The following is a 20224-nucleotide window of genomic DNA, read 5'->3' on the forward strand; positions in this document are numbered from 1 at the left end:
CGAATAGGCTGATGGAAATCTGATTGTTGTGCTAGATATGTTCGGTTGTGAATGTTTTTGTTATTCCTTTATGCCAGTCTAATATTATCTTTTTGTCCTCACAGGACGAGTTAATCCTCTGCCACGAAAAATGAGGACTTGGATTGTAGGCCATTCTTTTGTTAAATGGTCAGCCATCGTTGCGGAGCAACAGCTTTGTGGCAGATCTTTGGGTTTGCACAGAAAAGGTCATGAGGTATTTTGGTATGGTTTGGGAGGGATGAAATGGGGTGCGTTGTTCTCAGTGCTCTCTAAATTATCCAAAGAAAATGGGTTTCCGGACTTGCTCATTATTTATTTAGGAGAGAATGATTTAGTGGACCTCTCTGGGCTAACCCTTATCAAGCAAATGAAGTTGGACCTAGCGGTTTTAAAAGATAACTGGTCAGGTACATCAGTGGTGTGGACGGAGTTTATCTTTCGGCACCAATGTTTTTGGGGAAATGTTTAAATGGAAATGATTTATGATTAACTGTTTTCATTGTCGACTGTCTTAAAATAAATAGTGACCTTTTTTGATACAAACATTAAGTGTGGATTGTCCTTATAGCGCGAAACCGCTTTGTTAGTATGGCCGGGCACTTTCCGCCAGCTGCGCTTCATGCTTAATTAAACTGTGAAGTGGGCGCCATATTAATAAAAGTAAGGCACTCGCCCGCTTCCTTCAAAACCGATTTTTTTGTACGGCCAGGCGCTTTCCGGCGACTGCCCTTTATTGTTAATTCTGCTGTGAAGCGGGTGCCATGGTAATAAAAGTAAGGCACTCACCTGCTTCTTCCGATGTCAAGTCCGCTTTTTTAGTACGGCTGGGCACTTTCCAGCAGCTGCATTTTATGTTTAATTAAGCTATATAGCGTGCGCCACATTTAAAAAAGTATGGCACTCGCCTGCTTCCTCCGTCCGCAAAACCGGTGTTTGACTTCAGTGCCATCCCCGCAGCATCCCCATGGAACTCACAAACAGTTTTTTTTTTTTTTTTTTTTTTGGACACCTTTATTGTGCGACAAAAGCTTACAGGTACGGGCCCACAACCATTCAGGCCGGCCGCGAAATCAAGTGATAGCACAATAGGCAAAATCAAAACAGCTCAGCAGTCCCTGAGACGAGAGGCAGCAATTATCCGAAAAATCACATACTAGAAAAAGGGGGGGGACCACTGAGTACAGGATAAATGAGGTTCATTTTAAAAGTTATAGGTAAGAAGGATCAGACGCAATCACTTCATCGATAACACATGGCGGGCAATGATTCCAGCGGATTACCAACAAACTAAGCAATAATTAGAGGATCATCAGAAGAGCTTGAGGATAATAACAAACAGTACAATACATACTGGTCAGTACCCGCCCCATGAACGTGGAACATCTTGACTAACGTTAGTGGAGAGACCAACAGCAGAAACAATAAGCAGCGCTACACCTAACCACCAAACTGACCCAAAGGAAAAAGGAAAGAGTAAGAAGAGTCAAGGAAGAAAGGAGAGAAATAAGGCCCATAGAACCAAGACAAAACAAAAGACCCACCCCCAAACCCCCCACCCAGCACGCATGCAGAGGCTACGGCCTACCCCCCCCCTAGCAGTGTGCCTGTCGCCCTAAAACCGAGTCCCGAAATATAGGCTCAGAAAAGAGAAAAAGGAAAGGAAAAAGAAGACATAAAAAACAGTGGAGGAGGAAGACCATCAAAAATATAATCTCGGCCGCCCACCCCCGGACTCCGCAACCGATAAAACACCAACAGTCAATTCAAGCAATGTCCCGCTTATCCAACTTAGTCCCAGCAATACAAGCAATAGCAATCCAAGAAACGCCCTTAACCTTGCCCCCGGCGATCAAGTTGGTCAATGGAGTCCAGCAGTCCAGCCGGCACCACGGATGATAGAGGCGCCCAAGATGGCCAACACAGAATGGAAGGTCGTCCACCAAAGTCCACGAAAACCATTGCTGCTTGACCGAGAGTGGTACAAAGAGGATCAAAACAAAGCAACAATCCATCGGAAGCAGCAGGCCAGAGCGAGGACACCAACTCCTGGAGGGGGTGAAGAGTCACGCCACCAGAACACAAAGAAGACGGCAAACATGGCGTCCAATGACGATGCACCAACCGTTGCATGAAACCACGAACACCAGACATCTTACGAGCCACCGCGGTCAGCACCCCAGCTGAATCAGGAGCGCGATCAGCCAACGCCTCCATAGGTACCTGGGCAGGCAGTGTACTGTGGTCTGATGTAGAGTGTGGCGTAGTGTGCAGCATTTGGGGGCAAGCACGGCCACCAGGAGAAATAGCGTCGAGCCTGCTTCCCAGATCTCAAGCATTGTCACAAAAAGCAGTTCTTACAGCCTCCAAAGTGCCCAAAATATCACAGATCCCCAGTGGTGTCTCAGGAAAGGAGGATGCAGCAGTGTCCGTCACCCAAGGCTCACGGACGTTTAGCAGTTCTGGAAACAGGTCGCCATTTTCACTCACCGACCACGAACCACTCCGATGATCCGCTAAGCACCGCTGGGCCAGAGACGTAGGGGCAACCGATCGCATTGCAGCACCAGCTGATTTGATTCCAGCGAGCATCCGGAACCCCAATCGCGATCTGAGGATTCCAATGCAGGGCACTCAATCCGCGATGCAGAAAATGGCGACCGTCAGAAGACAGGGGCAACAAAGAGACTGTCCGGGCCACTTCCAAGCCGGGAAGGATACAATGTATTCTCCCCGGGCACAATGTATCCAGGCACACGAAATCGCTGAGCGGGATGAAGCGCTGCAGCGAGGAGCACAGCGCGACAGTGTCCCGCCGGCCGATCGACTCCGCCTCCTCTGCTGCGGCCGCTGTTGTTGTGGCCGCGTCCAGCCGTCCCCACAAACAAAGACTCAGTGTCGATCCCACGGAGAGCCGGGAAAGAAGCAAGGATGCCTCGCCGCCGCTACCAGTCGGAATGAGACGGGGAACACACCATTGTGTTCAGGATCGCTTCCCCCGTTCACTCGCTGGGTTAAAATGCAGGATGAAGGACAGGATAATGAAGTAAAACGCGAAGTTTGGCGGGGCCGAGAGTCTAGGCGGCCATCGCGGCTGCTGGCTAGGCTCCTCCTCCTCACAAACAGTTTTAACTGGTAAGGGGTGTGGTGTCTTCTCTGCAGTGTGGTGCACTAATAGCACCACACTACACCCCAGCAGCTAAAATATGTGCGCTGCTCGTATTATTTCATTTCCTCCGCATGAGTTTTTGGAGTTTTTTCAATTACATCCTCCTTCAATGTCTTGCAGTGGTTGTATTTAAATGTAATAAACTGTTTTGAGTAAATGTGATTGCACATTTTTACTCAAACGGTCTCTGAAAGGTCGTGTTTTAAAATACCCTTCCTTTCACTTTGCGGTTTCCAATTCTTGTATCCTCCCTGCCAGTTACTCTTTCCTCTCTTATCTTCTATCCTGCCTGTACACCCATTTAGTCCCTTTTCTCTGTATTTTTTCAAACGTGTTCCTTTCTATCTCCCTTTCCTGAATCCATATATTCCTTCCTGGAATCTACTGTGTGATCCCCCCTCCCCTCAGCTATGCCTTGTGGACATGCCCCCATCATGAGACCCATCGTATCACAGGGTTAAAAATGCTTTTTTAAAGTCTTCTGGAAACTAATTTATATGGTGGATCTTTCAATGACTTCGCTTATACTCTGGCTCCTCAGCCAAGCCAGAAATGTGGCTTTTATTTTGCTTGGATTTCTGAGTTTGGGGTCTCGCCTCCCTATAATTATCTCCTTATGAACCTAATTTGGAGGTTCAGCATTTTTAGTAAGGCATTCACATTAAAATGACCCATTATGGCCAAAATCCAAAAGGAAAAATATAACCTGTATAATGGGACCATACATCCTGGGCATGTTCATCAAGCCTACCATACCAATCACCTACGCAAACTGCCCTTAGTCATACGTTTTCCCATTTGTCCTTCTGAAGATGCTTGTTGAGTGGTAAAGACTTGCTTGTATAACTGAGAAGCAGTGCAAATTTCAGTCCGGCAATGAAACTGTTTGTGCAGGATCAAACAATGCGCCCAATACAGACGCAGTGACAGTACCTAATGCACTACAGGAAAAAGTACAATACTGAACAAACAACCTGAAATATTTACAGAAAAGAACGAGCCATAAACAATATGTGCGCGCAGTCTGAAGTTTTTGAAATCCTTCAAAATGTACTTTATCCATAGCCCAATTTTCAGACAGTACTGGTACCCCAGATTTGTCCATTATTCATAACAAAACTAGTTAAAAAACGAATAAATAAATACACAGCACACGCATACCCAGGCACTATTAAGCCACTAAGCAAAAGCTACTTCGCCTATTTTATAAATCTCAAAACCTTTATGTGACCTTTCAAAAGGTGTCTGAAATGCAGAACAGCAGCTAAGAGGTGATATCGCTCAAACGTCAAAAACCTTTTCTGCAGATTAACCAGCCTGTGTAAACATGGCACTGAGTCAAAATCAAGAAATATCCACAAACTAGAAGGCCACCTGATGGGGTAACTATAGTATGGTGATGCCAATCTTTCCTCAGACTCTAAACAAACATCCAGAAAGCAGCAATGGATGCAATAATGGTCTATTGAAGCCACCTAGAGGAAATGCCCTTTACAATCTGGTTGTTACCATCACTGAATACCTAATCATACCACTCATGCAAGTAGGAGCACAGACATATTTTAGTTTTATTTAAACTGTTGTATGTAGCACATACATTATCTATACGTGCTAGCACACTTTCCACATAATCGGACAAACAAGCATTTGCAATGCAATAGGTCTCGCGTTTGTGAGAGTTTGAGCCATTGGCATTGCAAAAGACAATGCTTTTTAGTTATGTGTTTTGGAAACCTGCAAGCTGTGCATAACGAAGCACTATGGGGCAGATTTACAAGCCCCTTGTGCCATGTTTACGCTGCCTTGCGTGACGCAACAGCGGCGTAAACGTGCCCATCCCTGCGAGGCATTTACAACGTAATGCATCTAGGGAGATGCGTCACGTTATAAAGCCCAGCGCCACAATGGGGGCGTTCCCATGGAGGGTGGGCGTTCCAGCACCTGTGCGCCTCGCAAAAGTGCCTGTGTGAAATCTACAAGATTTCACGCAGGCACTTCCGCGACGATGCTACGTCAATTCCTTACGCCTGCTTGAAGCAGGCGTAAGGACTGACGCAGCATGTTAAATATAGGACGGCCCTGAGCATTGCTGGAGTTGCGTCGCGCTTGAGATGCGACTCCAGCAATGCGCTGTCCTTACGTCACGAGATGCGTTACGCATCTGCCTACCCTTGCGCCACGGTGCGCCACATTGTAAATGCGACACATCTGCCGTGACGCAAGGGTAGTTTTGCGTGATGCATTTGTTCTAGTGCATCTCTGCTGCTATTCAGAGATGCACCAGAACTCGTAAATATGCCCCTTTGTACTTATAGTCCTTTCTTACAAGAATCCAGCCTGTCAGCAAAAGAGGTGCAGTTACTGCCAGACTTGCTTCCAATAAGCAACAACTATAAATAATTATAAAGTGCTTGCTTACGCATCGCTTGCTGGTTTTCAAAACACAAATAAAAGGCATTGTCATTTACAATTACAACAGCTCAAACTCTCGCAAATGCGAGACCTATTGCATTGCAAATGCGTGTTACAGTTTGCCTCTCCTAGGTACTGATGTGATAAATCTCTGAGTGAGAAGGAGTGGTTCCCCGGCTTGATGTATTCTTCTCTCTAAGATGCAAAACATGCCATTCAACATATGGTGGGTATATCATTATGGACTCTATATATATCTACAACACAATTCTGACACCATGTTCAATAGAATTGCACTGAGGTAGAAGGGGTTTACCATCAATCATAATATCATCCGTGCCTTCTAACTGAAAGATCACCAGTCATCTACATATCCAAGAGCATCGCGATAGCTACCTATGGGAGTGAACCCTGGGGTTACAGTAACCATGAGTGTTTACAGATTGCTGAAAACACATTTTTAAAACAACTCTTGTGTGTCCCACAGGGAACCCCGAACACATCAGTGCACGAAGAAACCGGGATGCCCTTTATCTGCGATACTCTGTCACTTCAACCCCTAATGTTCTGGTTGCAATGTTGGCTCAACAAACACCTTGTGCTAACACATAGCTTATTAAAAGAAACCATGAGCCTAGACAATATGTCCAAAATACCTTGGCTGAGATACCTTAAAGACACATTTTTCAAAGAGGGGCAACGTGACCTATTCTTAAACCCCGCTGGAATAACGAGTAAAGATCCCATACTCATAAAACAGTCATTTATCACTCGCAAAAAATTGGACAGAGAGGATAGGGATCCATTGAAGCCCAATGTGCGCCTACATTTATTGCTAAAAACCTCACCCGCCGAGGAGCAATACTTACTCTGGCCCTTACCAGCATAAGAGCGCTTTCTTTTAATTAGGTTCAGGTTTAACTTGTTTTATCTTTTACTGGCAGTCCCCAGAGGGTGCCACAAGGGGATGGTGTTAGCACCCTGTGGCTGCGACAACCAGTCTCCGCAGGATTTGCTTCACTTTATGTTTCTTTGTAAATATTATGAATTCCCCAGGACCTTTTATCTTGAACCTATTTTAAAAAGGATGAACTTTGTACAAGTCCGGCCTGCGCTATTTTATTTACAAATGCTGAACCCAGAAATTATACCTCATGTGGCTGGTTTTTTAAAATGCACTATGAAGTATAGGAAATGTCTGGATATGTAAGACCGTTAAGAGTCAAACCTTTTATTCTCTGTTTCCCTTTGACTGTGCAATAGCTGAACAACCAACGTCAATAACAGCTGGTTTCTCATAAACTGTATCTTGTTTTGTATAACTTTTAATTGATAGCCTGGAATGCTATTTTTATTGTAACATGTACTCTTATGTTTTCGATAGCTTGGAACGCTATTTTTATTGTAACATGAACTTTTATGGTTTTGTACAAAAAAAACGAATAAAGTACTTTTGAATTTGAATATCATAAAGTGTGTATTACAAACTGACATAGGTTTCATCAGTAGGCATTTCTGGTGGGAACAAGGTGTACCATATTCTGTTTCAGCATATGTTATGGGTTTGCATAAAGTGGTCAAAAGAGACTATTACTGATGGGTCAATCCAATGCATGCTTTGTTCAATACACTTTCATTATGGCATTAAGTTGTGTCATGCTCTTAAATGGAAAGGATCACAACATTGTCTCAGGGTGACCCCTACTAAGTTCATGTTAACATTATTTCTGATCATTTCACTATCCCTTAGGTGGAAGATCTAATGTAGTCATACAAACACCACTCGGGCTGTAGCTGTTGCCTGTAACCTTTCACAGTCTATGTCTTCACTTTTTATTACTTTACTTTTTAAATCATCATCTGTCAGATTGGTGATTGTAAGTTAAAACAGAGTCATATACACTATGCAATACACTCTGGCCATTCAAAGGAGACCACCACTTACATTAAAGGTCCTCTTTCTCTGTACATGGCACCCTTCTCCTATGCACTACCTCAGGACTTCTATGTTGCATGTTTACTTTGGCTGCTATAAAGTTGCTGTTTAACTGTGTTACATTTATTCTTCATCAGGAAGCATGTAGTGTGTTTTTTGCCTTGAGAACAGTGTTTCTCTTGACAAGCAATGCAGCTATTGCAGGTCTTCTTGTCTTAGTATGCCATACTCACCACTGAATGTGCAGAGTAAAGAGAAACATTCTTCTAATCATAGGAACTGGATGAAGACGAAAAGAGCGCGGTGCATAGAAATTTTCTCAACTGCGTTGTGGAAGGTATTTGAGGGATCATTTTCTGCACCATTTACAGTGGTCGGACCATCGGGCAATCGATCAGTGCAATCAATTCAAAGTTTATTCCATCTCTTATATATAATTCCTTAGTTAAAAAAACAATTAATGACTTAGATATAATTTATATGAAGAGTTAATATGATTATGGAAACTTACGTTCATCTTCCCCACACTGTAAATTACGTCTTCCATTGTCTTTAACCACTTTAACTACATAGCGTACAGGAACAAAGCAAAATTACATATGCAAATGTGTGTCTTCAAATGTAAATTCTCTAAAGAGACTGGGGGACTCATTTATGGCATTTTGGCATAGGGCAACACGGCAAGTCACCACTCTGCAATTCTGTATGACTAAGTGAAAGGCAAGGAATACATCGCATTTAAGCAATATGGTGTATTACTATCCTTTCTGCCGTTGCTGGGGCAGTTTCGCCAGCCTAGCACCAATGTAAGCACCCTTGCACTATTGGAAGGGTGAATCCTTTGCAGGCAGGATTGGTTTTGTGCAGGAATTGGCATCTTCCTGCACAAAAACAATCCAAAGCGAAAAAGAGAAGAAAATGAGAAGAAATTAACATATTCCTGGCCGTCATGCCTCACCTCTGGAAGCGTATGGATTTGGCGCTTCCCCAGGTTTGCATCACTTTGTAAATCTGGGACAGCATCAAATTCTATTGGTGTTGCATGGGAAAACCCACTGCAACACCCTTGGAATGCCTCCTGAGTGCAGAGTAAGGCAACACCACGGTTTGAGCTATTTCGCCTTACTCATGAATTATGAGGCCACTCAAAGCCATGCAAGGTGGCTTTGCTTGGCTTCACAAATCTTCATGAGAGCCCTACATCATACATGTATCATGTTATGTGGTGCAAAAGTGATACAGCCCTCTCATAAATAAGCCCTTAATTCTCAATGAATTAAAAGGAAAGGCCAGAGCTAACATAAAACGGAATCCCGCAGCTATAGAAGAGGCTGGTACCAACTATCACTTCCCACCTTTTTATCCTACAAAAATGTCCTGCTGAGAAAGCAAAACGCTTGTGCAGAAGACCTAGAATATGATTCGCTGGCTCATAGATTTGTCCATGTTTCAACTCTACAAGCATGTAGATTACACAATTGACAGCTACCACTTGACATATCAGCAATATGTTTTTTCTACCCTAGAGTCAGTCTGAAGAAATAAGTACCTAATATTTAGACTAATGTATATTCTGATCACTCTTTTTGAAGGATCTTAGAATACACAATGCCTATCTTCTGGGAAATGTCGATTATGTGATTATAGTAGTAGTTGTAAATTAATGTTTATTTTGAATTACAAATCCACGAAACATGCAATAAAATACTCAAAATATCTCAAGTACAACATTAAAAAAATACACATCTTACTATAAATCATAATAGTGAGTCAATGAATAATATCATCTGTTCATGTTGTTTTTACTGAACCTAAGAAAAAAGTATTCGCGCCCATCATTTATTGCAGCTAGCATCTGGAGTTTACAACGGGCTATTAAGTACTGCTTCTCCTTTATGGCCTACCAATTCGTTGGGAATCTGATGACATTTCTAGATCTTTCTCTGATAACTCTATTTGTAATAAATTCTTGCTTTTTTGAATAAGTTTCTAATGATCATATTATAATTGATATATTTTCTATTCAATTAATAAACAACTGCCAGTTAGATAAACTGCAACCTCTAGATTAAAATGATAAGCAAATCAGGTTGGAGCTGAATTCCCCCTTCTCACACAGGTGTCTGGGATGGTCCTTTTCACAGAAAGTAGTCCTCTGGGCACTGCCAAAAAATAAGTAATTCTGCCTAGGACATCACTGTACGAAAACAGTATGTATTTGTTGCAAACAATAAAGAAAACAAATAACATTTGGGAAGAAGTAGGGAAAGGATGCCCCCTTACACATTTTTGGACCTGGTCTTTTTGGCAGGGTCACCCCCGATGTTTGCCTTCTCTTGTTGAATCCATTTATGCTTGTATTAGTACTCAGTGAACTTTTTTCTGATAACAGGTGCTAATGTTTTTGTGCTGTATACTATGCCTAATTGGCACATTGCATGTACCTGTAAGTCCCTCGTAAAAGGATTGCATGTACCTGTAAGCCACTTGTAAATGGTAACACCTATACCCAGAGCCTGTTCAATATATGCTACTAGTGGGCTTACTTCACTCATTGCGCCACCCACTAAAGTAGTTCTGTAAAACATGTCTCAGGCCTGCCAGAGCATCCTGTAGTGTAGTTTTGAACTGCCATTTCGACCTGACAGAATACACATTTTCCAAGCATAAACCTTGCTTTTTAATGTGTATAAGTCTCTTCTAAGGTAGGCACCAAAGGCTCATATGGGAGTGTGCATGGCATTTTAAAAAGTAGGACATGTGTACTTAGTTTAACATGTCCTGCCACTGAAAAACTCCTGAAGTCATTTTACACTGTTATAAGGCATACCTATCCCATTGAATAACACTGGGTTACCTTATTACAATTAATAAGTGATAACTTTGGATTGGGAATAGATAGATATATGCTGTGTACACTAAAATGCATTCCAATTTAAAATGCTCTTATATTTAAAGTCAGATTTTAAGTCACAATTCTGAGAACGTAATTTTTAGAAAGCTGGTATTTTTGATGCCGAACCATTTATAGCTTCTGCCAGTATCCTGGGTCACATTACTGTGAGTGACTCTGCTGTTGGGGTCAGGTGTGTTTATACCTACCAGACAGTGACACAAAGTGGACTAGGTGTAGGCAGGATGGGCAACCCTGTCAGGATGACTGGGGCGGAGGTGTACCCTGCCGACTTACACTACAAAGAGATTTGCCTCCAATACACACAAAAGAACCTGACACCAGAATTTTGTCACCTCAGTCAGGTTGAAGTATGGACAAGCAAAGGGAGGAGCTTTCCAGAGCAAAATGTGGGGGAGGTACATGGAGTACACCCCACACAAAGGCTGGCACCTGTTATAAATATTGGACCTCTAGATTCACTCATTAGAACACTCCTGGACCGGTGAAAGTTACTGACGATGTACTGCCCTGCTTAAGAGAACGGATCTGCTGCTTGAAAGACTGCCTAGATGTTTGAGAAAGGAAGGCTGGACATGATTGCCTTTATACCAGGCTAACCAATGTGATTTCAAGGGTCAGTAGTTTGAAATCTAGTGTTAGCTACTGGGCCCTGCAGCTGTGAGAAGGTGAAGTCAAAAGGGGAATTTTTACATATGCTCTGTGGTCTGTCAGGACGCAACACTTGCACTTTAAAAGACATTTATTTTAAAAAATGCCTTGCTGTGTCACCCTGTCTGGTGGCCTACTCTCAGCTCCCCCGCACACAAGCAAGAAACCTTGATATCATTTTCGACAACAGGCTGAACATTTCCAGAACGGTCAGCATATTCAGTCAACATTTCCTGCAACCAGGGCCGGACTGGGAACCAAAACCGGCCCTGGCAAAGTACTCGGACAACCCCCCCCCCGCCCCCACACCCCCCCCCGCAACCTCCACTGAGTTCTCTGCCAGGGCCGGTTCTGTCCGATATTGTTACAGGGCCGATTTTGCAGCTATGCTGCAAATACGGCCCTGTAACAAAATCAGCCCACTGGGGCACAAAACCGGCCCCCACCTGTGCGGCGCACCGGGGAATTGCCCGGTGCCTGCTACGGCCAGTCCGGGCCTGCCTGCAACACCAGGAAAAACATCATCCAAGCCCTCATCACTAGCAGACTAGACTACATGAATGCCCTCTATGCTGGAATCCCCATCCAACTCACAAAAAGACTCTAGACCATCCAGAATTCAGGAGGCAGACTGGCCCTCAACCTCCCACACCAAACTCACATCACACCACACTTGCAGGAATTTCACGGCTCCTGATACATTAGTATGCACAGTTCACCACCACACATACAAAGCGCAATGCAGCAAAGACCCAGCCTACCTGAACAGTCTTGTGCAGTTCCACAAGCCCTCTAGGTACCTCCCATCAGCCATACTATCCCTAGCACTTGTCCCATGCACAAGCAAAAACAGATTAGAAGGTTCCTTCTTATTTATTGCTTCTGAATCATGGAAAAACCTCCTACACTACATCAGGACCTCCGCGTTCTATTCTATTGAATGAAACACTTGTAGAGCGCATAGCTACCCGTAGGCATCCCAGCACTAAAAGTGAAGCACAAAATCGATAGGGGAATCAGAGGGGTCCATCCTGGACAAGGCAAGTCTTTAATGCCTTTTGAAAAGGAAGTTCCTTTTGAATTGGACGAAGCGAGAGTGGGAGGCTATTCCACAACCTGGCTTCATTATATGCAAAAGAGCATCCTCCGTATTTAGCCCTCTTAATGACAGGTACCTTGGCCAAATGGGCATTGGAAGAGCACAGGGATCTCCCAGGGATAAGGGAGGACAACAAGGAATGTGTGAAGCCCTTTCTGAAGGATAGCCCTATGAACAATACAGAGGGATTTAAATTCAATACTCTTTGTGGCCACAGAGAGGCAAGGAAGAAGGCAAAGAAACTACAGGAAAGATTTGTGACTGCAAATGTTGTGCAGTTTCTGAGCAGCGAAGTTCTTCACAACCTGAAGTCTCTTTACTCTGGCTTTGGTTGCTCCCAGGTAGAGAGAGTTGCTGCAGACCGGGCGAGAGAGTATAAGTCTACACACATGTGATGAGAGGCAATACATAAACACAAAGAGATAATTAGACATCAGTCAATTTACAACTGTCCCCTCCAAAATTTTTTATAAGATCCAATGTGGTTTGAATGTTCTTTTTTTATTTCTTCTTTTTTCTCTCAATCTGGACAGTGTTACAAGCAGATATAGCCAACGTGTTTCGCCCAAGACAAGGCCTTCTTCAGGGCTGCAAACACAAGTCAAAGAAACAAAAACAAATACATTGATTAAGACAAATTCCATATAAAAAGGACACAAATACAATCATACATATAGATACAATACTGCACCACATGCGAAATAAAAACCATACAAGCATCATTCCCACAGGGACCCCAACAGTGAACACCAATTACTGGATTGAAATATCTTGATTAAAACTCTATAGCAGTAAACCATGGCATCTAGTATGCCTTAAAATATGTGCCACCATGAGCCATGCACTCCTCGCTGTTCCTATATGGGCCAATCCCAAAGATTAGCATCATGGGGATAAAGCAGGAGAGTTGGGCAAAGGCACAAACAAAGAGAAACATTTAAAATAGCTACAATAATAATAATAATAATAATATCTCACATCTAAACTAGAAAATAACTACTCAGCTGCTCATGTCATTCACACCCATCTCCTCAGGCACTGGTTGAAATGGGGGTCTCTAGATGGCTGAGGTTAGCAACTTTGTCCAAGTAGGGACCCTTCTTCCTAGTCAGGGTAAGGAGCATACACTCCTAAAATAACCCCTGGTCACCCCCTTGGTAGCCTGGCATGAGGGAACAAGCTGATCTCTGAGGCAGTATGTAAAGCATGTGCACATGCATACAGTAACACAGTGAAAGCACTACAAAGGAACACCACACCTGTTTAGAAAAATAGGCAAACTTTATCTAAACCACACAAGACAAAAACAAGAAAAATCAAACACACAATAATCTTAAAAATAGTTACTGTGCAAAATAAACTTTCAATTGCAGAAAAAATTCAGTTCTTCTTACTCGGTAGGTCCATCCTGGGTAACCGCAATACTGAATGCGACAGAGTCTAACAATATATGAGAAGTAACAACCTAGGCAATTTAAGGTCAACTTGTCTGTACAATGACATAAAGGAGAGGTAACACATAAACAACTAAGGTTCTGCTTTTTATTAACTTTATTAAAAATACATGTTGCATAAAAGATTTGTATCTGAAGACAATTTAGACCAAATCACCTCACTATATAAAACAATATCACAAATTCATTAAAAAACGGACTATAGGTAAACTGTTAACATACCTTTTAGATACCTGCGAACATTTATTAATTGAGAGGCCACAATTTTGTCATATGTTGTTCAACTATAGGCTTTGCTTGATGTCTTTTTTATTATTTTTGAACTATTTTAATTGTAATTATATTTATATATGTGAAATTTAAGGTTTTTATTAAAAATATTTTATTGTACACCTTATTTTAGGAAATACGTGGCTATTCCTGAAGAAGGTGCTGGTTCGCCGAAACGCGCGTCGAATGTATTATTGTGCCACTTATATTGTTTTCTTTATGAATTTGTGATAACGTTTTTTTTTATATAGTGATGTGATTTGGTCTAAATTGTCTTCAGATACAAATCTTTTATGCAACATGTATTTTTAATTGAGTTAATGAAAAGCAGAACCTTAGTTGTTTATGTGTTACCTCTCCTTTATGTCATTGTACAGACAAGTTGACCTAATTGCTTAAATTGCCTAGGTCGTTACTTCTCATATATCCTTTTGTCCCTGACCTAGGAATTGAAAGAATTTGTACCTCAGGGGGTCCTTGTTACATACACCAAACAGAGTCTAACAATTCCAGCCAACCACATTGATACGGGCTAGCTAAAGCATCAATGGACTCGGAGACATGACCTTTTATTGTTGCGGCTGACACGATGGTACAGGCCGGTCCGGGGCAACTATCGCAAATGCGAGGTGAGATGGAAGCGTTGCAGCATTCGGTGTCCTCTCGGCTCGAGGCAGACAGCGGCTCGTTGATTGGATCAGTGAGACCAAGGCTTGCGTTTCAGGGTGAGACGGTGCCCGATGCAATGCTGGTAGGTCACGATGCGGCAACAAAGCTGGTCGATGTTCGAGTCGGGCGTCAACTCAGTTAATGGCGTCAGTGCAGCATGTATCGAAGCAGTGTGGAGTGCGATGCCCACAGGACACGGTGCACGCAGCAGCTCGTTGACGGAGTCAGTAAGACCAGGGTTGCATTGCAAAATGAGGTGGTGCTCTCTACGGTGCCTTCAGGACACAGAATCCTGCGACGGACTCGATGGCAGAGTCGGTTACCCTTTTCTTCTCCAGGCAACTGAAACCAGTGGTTCCAGAGACATACCCAGAAACTTAGTGAGGTCTTTGAGGTTCCTGAGACCTCATAAACAGGGGGCAAGCTCCACTTCAAGCTCTTGGAGATTTTGCTCAATCAGGGGACACAGCAAAGTCCTTCTCCTTTCATTGGCAGAAACAGCCACTTCAGGCCAACCCTAGACAGCACACAGCAAAGGGGCAATACTACTCCTCCTTTTGCTCCAGCTTTTCTCCTTGGCAAACGTTCCTCTTGATTTCCCAGAAGTGTGGGGGTATGTGCCCCTCTTTTTATACAGCAAAATCCTTTGTTCTCTGGTGGCAGAGAAGCCCTGTGCTCAGTCAAAACCCGTTCTGTCCTGTCTGGTGCAGCTTCCTGGCAGGAGGTGGAGACAGCATTGTGGAAGGCAGACCAGGCCCATTCAGGTGAAAGAAAATCTCCTCCCCCTACTCTAAATGCAGTCCAGGTCTATTCAGCACAGCCCTGACTCATCAGACTCCCTAGAGCCACTGCACCTCCCCAGCCCTTAACACTCCAAAACCAGACAGTCAATACACATCCTAGCAGACGCATACTGGATGGCTAAGCAAGAAAAGACCAACTTTCTAAAAGTGGTATTTTCAAAAACAAAATGTAAAAGTCATCTTTAGTCAACTATGCATTTCAATATGCTGAGTTCAGGCATACTAAACTTTATTTTCCTTCCTTGTTGCCAGAGGTAGTTATGTTTATAAGATGTTATAGGCAAACTTCCCATTCTATTCAATGGACCAGGTAGCCTTGCAATAGTGAAAAACGAAATAGGCAGTATGTAACTATCAGGACATGCCACACACACCAGGGTATATCTTACCTTTCACATACACTGCACCCTGCCCACAGGGGTACCTTGGGCCTACCTTAGGGGTGGCTAAGATATAAGAAAAGGGAAGGTTAGGGCCTGGCAAGTGGGTACACTTGCCAAGTCGACTTGGCAGTACTACACTGCACACAGGCTCTGCAATGGTGGGCCTGAGTTACATTTACAGACTGCTTACGTGGGCGGCACAATCAGTGCTGCAGGCCCTCTAGCAGCATTCGATTTACAGGTCCTGGGCACACACAGGGCACTGTACGAGGGACTGGCTAGTAAATGAAACCAATTATGGAAACACCAATCCATAAAAACAATTTACAAAGGGCACTGAACAGCTGTTGCAAAGTGCCCAAAGAATCTAGCCCAGGAAAAAACAAAGCCCAACACACAGCAAAAACACAGGCGGCAAACGCAAAAATACAGGGGAAATCCACACCAATGGTACCAGATCTAGCACACTTCTACAAACCACAGTGCAATACACATATGCATACTACACCGCAATATGTACTCAAGGAGTCTCCAAGGACTCTTACCAAGAAAAGTCAAGTTCTGATGGCAAGAAAGTAAGTCAACAGCAGAAGTCCTACTATAGTCCAGGGTCCTCCACTACCCACTGCAAAAGGAAAACAAACTAAAATGGCCGATAGGTCAAAAATAGATACACAATTTTAACAAGATGTGACATAAGTGTTGATAAGCCATCATACAAAAAGAATAAGAAATAACCATACAGGGTATGTGTCCTATACATTTCATAACCAATAATAGTTGTAAGTGACTTGTGACCAGACATTTCACACACATAAAAACCTGTGCCTCTATAAGCAAACAGCGCACATAGAAAAACTCAAAGTGTCCCTATGAGTGTTAAACCACCTCAAACTTTGAAGAATTCCAAAGTGAAAGCCAAAATAGTGTAAACCCATATCCATGTGCCAAAACAGAAGTCCAACAGATCCATAAAGCGTGAGTAGAGTACTTGTTTGTATCCCTGTTTCGATGAGGACATTTATTTATTTTGTCAGATGTGAGTCCCTGCATGATATTTGTGAGGCATGCTGATATGTCTCTACTTAGACCACTACTGCAACCACTTCCCTTTCGCTAATATTATGAACACATAATACCACATTCAGTTGCATATTTACAATGATAGTGGCGAAGTGTCTCATAAAGCCAAGAAGGCTAACAAAATGCTTCGTCACTTTAGAAACACAGGACTGCACCATATTTACAAGAATATGTTTCCCCCCTAAACTAGCACTAAATGTAGCTATCGGCACCAACACAGACCCCTTGCACCATGGTGCAAGGGTGCCACCGATGGGGGAGTGATTTTTTTATGTGCAGAAAAGTGTCCTTTCCTGCACATAAACAATCAGAAATGACAATTTGAAAGTTCTATGTGTGCAGCTGAATGCAGCACTCATAAAAGATGCAAAATATCATTTTTTTAAAATAATTGTTTATGTGTAAGAAGGGACATCTTTCTGCACATAAACAATCAAAGGCATTTTGCTGTTTCCATGTGTGCTGCACAATGCACCACACCTGATACCAACAAAAATGAGGAGAAATTAAACATTTCTCCTGGTTTTGCCAGGGTAAGACCAGGGTTTCTCTGGTCTTAATTTTTGTGCTGTCCCATATTTACGCCACCCTTGAAAATAGGGTGCAGTGTCTAAATCAATGGGTGTTGTGGTGGAACGCCCACAGCAACACCCATTGCACTCCCCTTTCACTCTAAGTATAGAGTGAAGGGGGTCCCTATTTACAAGGCAGCATCAAGCCATGTTAAGTGGGTAAACATTTGCCACCACAACGTCTTGAAAAGTGACGTTGTGATGGCGATAGTGGCTTGCGAAAATGCCCCATATTTTCATCCATTAATGCATTTTCTTCTTGAACATCTACATGTATGTGCATTTAAAATTGAGTCAAGGGCGAACTAGCAACATATCTGACTGAACCCCTTCAAAATAGGACTCGTTTTCCACTGTGTTTACTTTACTAAGCTTTTTTCCGCATCTCCCACAAAAGCCTTTTCCCAGCTCATCAAAATAAAAATAAAACATATTATTATCTCTCCTCTTTTCAGCAGCACATTGATTTTGTCACTCAAACGTGTAATTTCAACTTTAAAGTATCAGTAAATTGCGAACTCTTATCTGCTTTATGTCAATCAATAATAAGCTTTATTCAGTTAAAATGAAAGAACAATAAAAGCATACAGCAAATACAGATTCAGATAAAAATCCTACAGGAATTTAAGTCATGATCGATTCATATCCCTGTACGAGGGTACAATCAATCCCTCTGCTTTATGTCTATGGACATTAAACTTTCTTCTACAATTTATGATGACTATACGTTAACCTTAAAGTGCAGGAAACATAATATAGGCCAAAGGAATACTTGCCTACTGTTACATATTTAGTTTCATTTCTTGCACTCACTTCCTTTGAATTTGTTTTTTAAGGAACACACACATCTTCGCTCAGTGTCTCTTGAACCATGAGAAAGAGTTGAGTGGTAAACTCTGATTTTGGGAAGGAACGATAAATAAATAGTTTAGGATTCAGTTGTGTAATTTACTCCATAAATTGTAGTATGATGGAGGACAGTCTCCTGATATAATCTTCTCTGGATATATTTCTTCCTTGAGAAATGGAGGCATGTCAATTCCTGAAAAAGTCTAACCAAGGCCCTTAGTCTTTCTATTAGGCCTCATTTTTTTATGCCTTGTCTAGAATTCCCTCTTTTTGTAGTCTAACTACTTTCACAGCTCTCACCAGATTCAAAAAGCTATGTTCTCAATCATCTACATGATCTTATATAACCGGTCCTTGAATTGGGTTTAAAACATTAATTGTTACCACTTGGAAAACACATCCATGGGTAGTAGCATGCCAAAAAGTGTTTAGCCCTTCTTAGCATTACCTCTGGATTAGCATTGAAAATGAACTAGCTAAAATCATGAAAAATGAAAGCCTTCCTTCTGTACTTTTCATCCCAACACTAAATTCCAGATACTTGTTATATTCAAAGTGCCCAGTGGCATAAGGAAAATTGAGCGCCCGACCCCTAGCAGAATATGACATGGGGCCCCTGAGTCTGCAATGCCTCGCAAATATTGATAGGGGCTTGTTTACAAGCTACTTGCGCTGGTAGTGCGTCACTTTTTGTGATGGTCCGGCATAGCATTTTCCTGCCCTTTATTTGCAAGGCCAGGAAAAGCCACACTGCATGGCTTTTCCTGTCCTTGTAAATACAGCCCCTTTACACGCAGCACTTTGCGTTAAAGGGGCGCTCCATGGGTCATGCTGTGGGTGTACCCATGCAACACCCATGGAACCTGACACATTTCCAGATTTACAAGAAATCTTAAACCTGAAAATGCTTTTGAATGCAACTCCTCCCCAGGGGAGGCGTAGAGAGGCGCAACGAGAAGAAATCTATTCATTTCTCCTAGTTTTTTTTCCTTTTTCTATGCGTGCTTCATTTTACAAGGTGTCCCTTCCTGCACATAAATATTCATTAGAAAATGACATTTTGCAAGTTCTTTTTGTGCTAATGCAGCACACATAGAAGTTGTAAAACGCCATTTCAGATTGTTTATGTTCAGAAAGGGAACCCTTCCGGCACATAAGCAATCATCCCAGTGAGGCAGACATCCTTGCACCATGGTGCAAGGCTGCCTGCGTTAGCGCATGGCATTCCATTGTTCACCAGCATAGAGGAGAGCACAGGAAAGTATCCTATTATTATAAATATGATGCATCCCTGTACGTTGAAAGTGCCACAGAAAGGCGCAGCCAAAGGGCTTGCAGCACCGCATTGGCACTTTCTTGAAGCGAGGCCTATTGTCTTTTGACTAATTTGGGAGCCCCTTGAAGGATTCTTTTTTTTGGGAGGGGGGGGGGGGGGGTGCCTGGAGGCTGCATGGGCCTGTTTCGCCCCTAAAAGGGCCTGAGGATGCTAAACTAATCGAAAGTTTTAAAAAAATGAGCTGGTATATTCAAATCGAATTAATATTGTGAACACTGATGCCGTTCTTATTTTCTTTCTCCTGGAAGAACATTTTTGTGATAATTAATTCTATGTGTTAACGATATGGAGTAATTTAGATCCATCTGTATTTGTTTTTTTAATTAGAAATGTTCAGGAAAATACTCGGACTTCTGGCTTTTAATAGCAAGAGTACATATGCAAGTCAAATAACAAATTTGGAGCAATAAATAAATAAAATATTTTGAAACGTGTGTAATGGAAGACAACAACGGTGACTTGTGAATTTGAGCAAAGTTAACTCTTCGCCCGCATAAGATAATTCATGCAGTTATTTAATGTGTTTAAAAAACGGTCACGTATCTAAATTTGCTTGCTTTTCCTAAATCAATAAAGATTCATAATGAGGAACCTGAGTAAGAATAT

The sequence above is a fragment of the Lissotriton vulgaris genome, chromosome 8 (assembly GCF_964263255.1).
Source record: "Lissotriton vulgaris chromosome 8, aLisVul1.2, whole genome shotgun sequence".
Classification (NCBI taxonomy): domain Eukaryota; kingdom Metazoa; phylum Chordata; class Amphibia; order Caudata; family Salamandridae; genus Lissotriton; species Lissotriton vulgaris.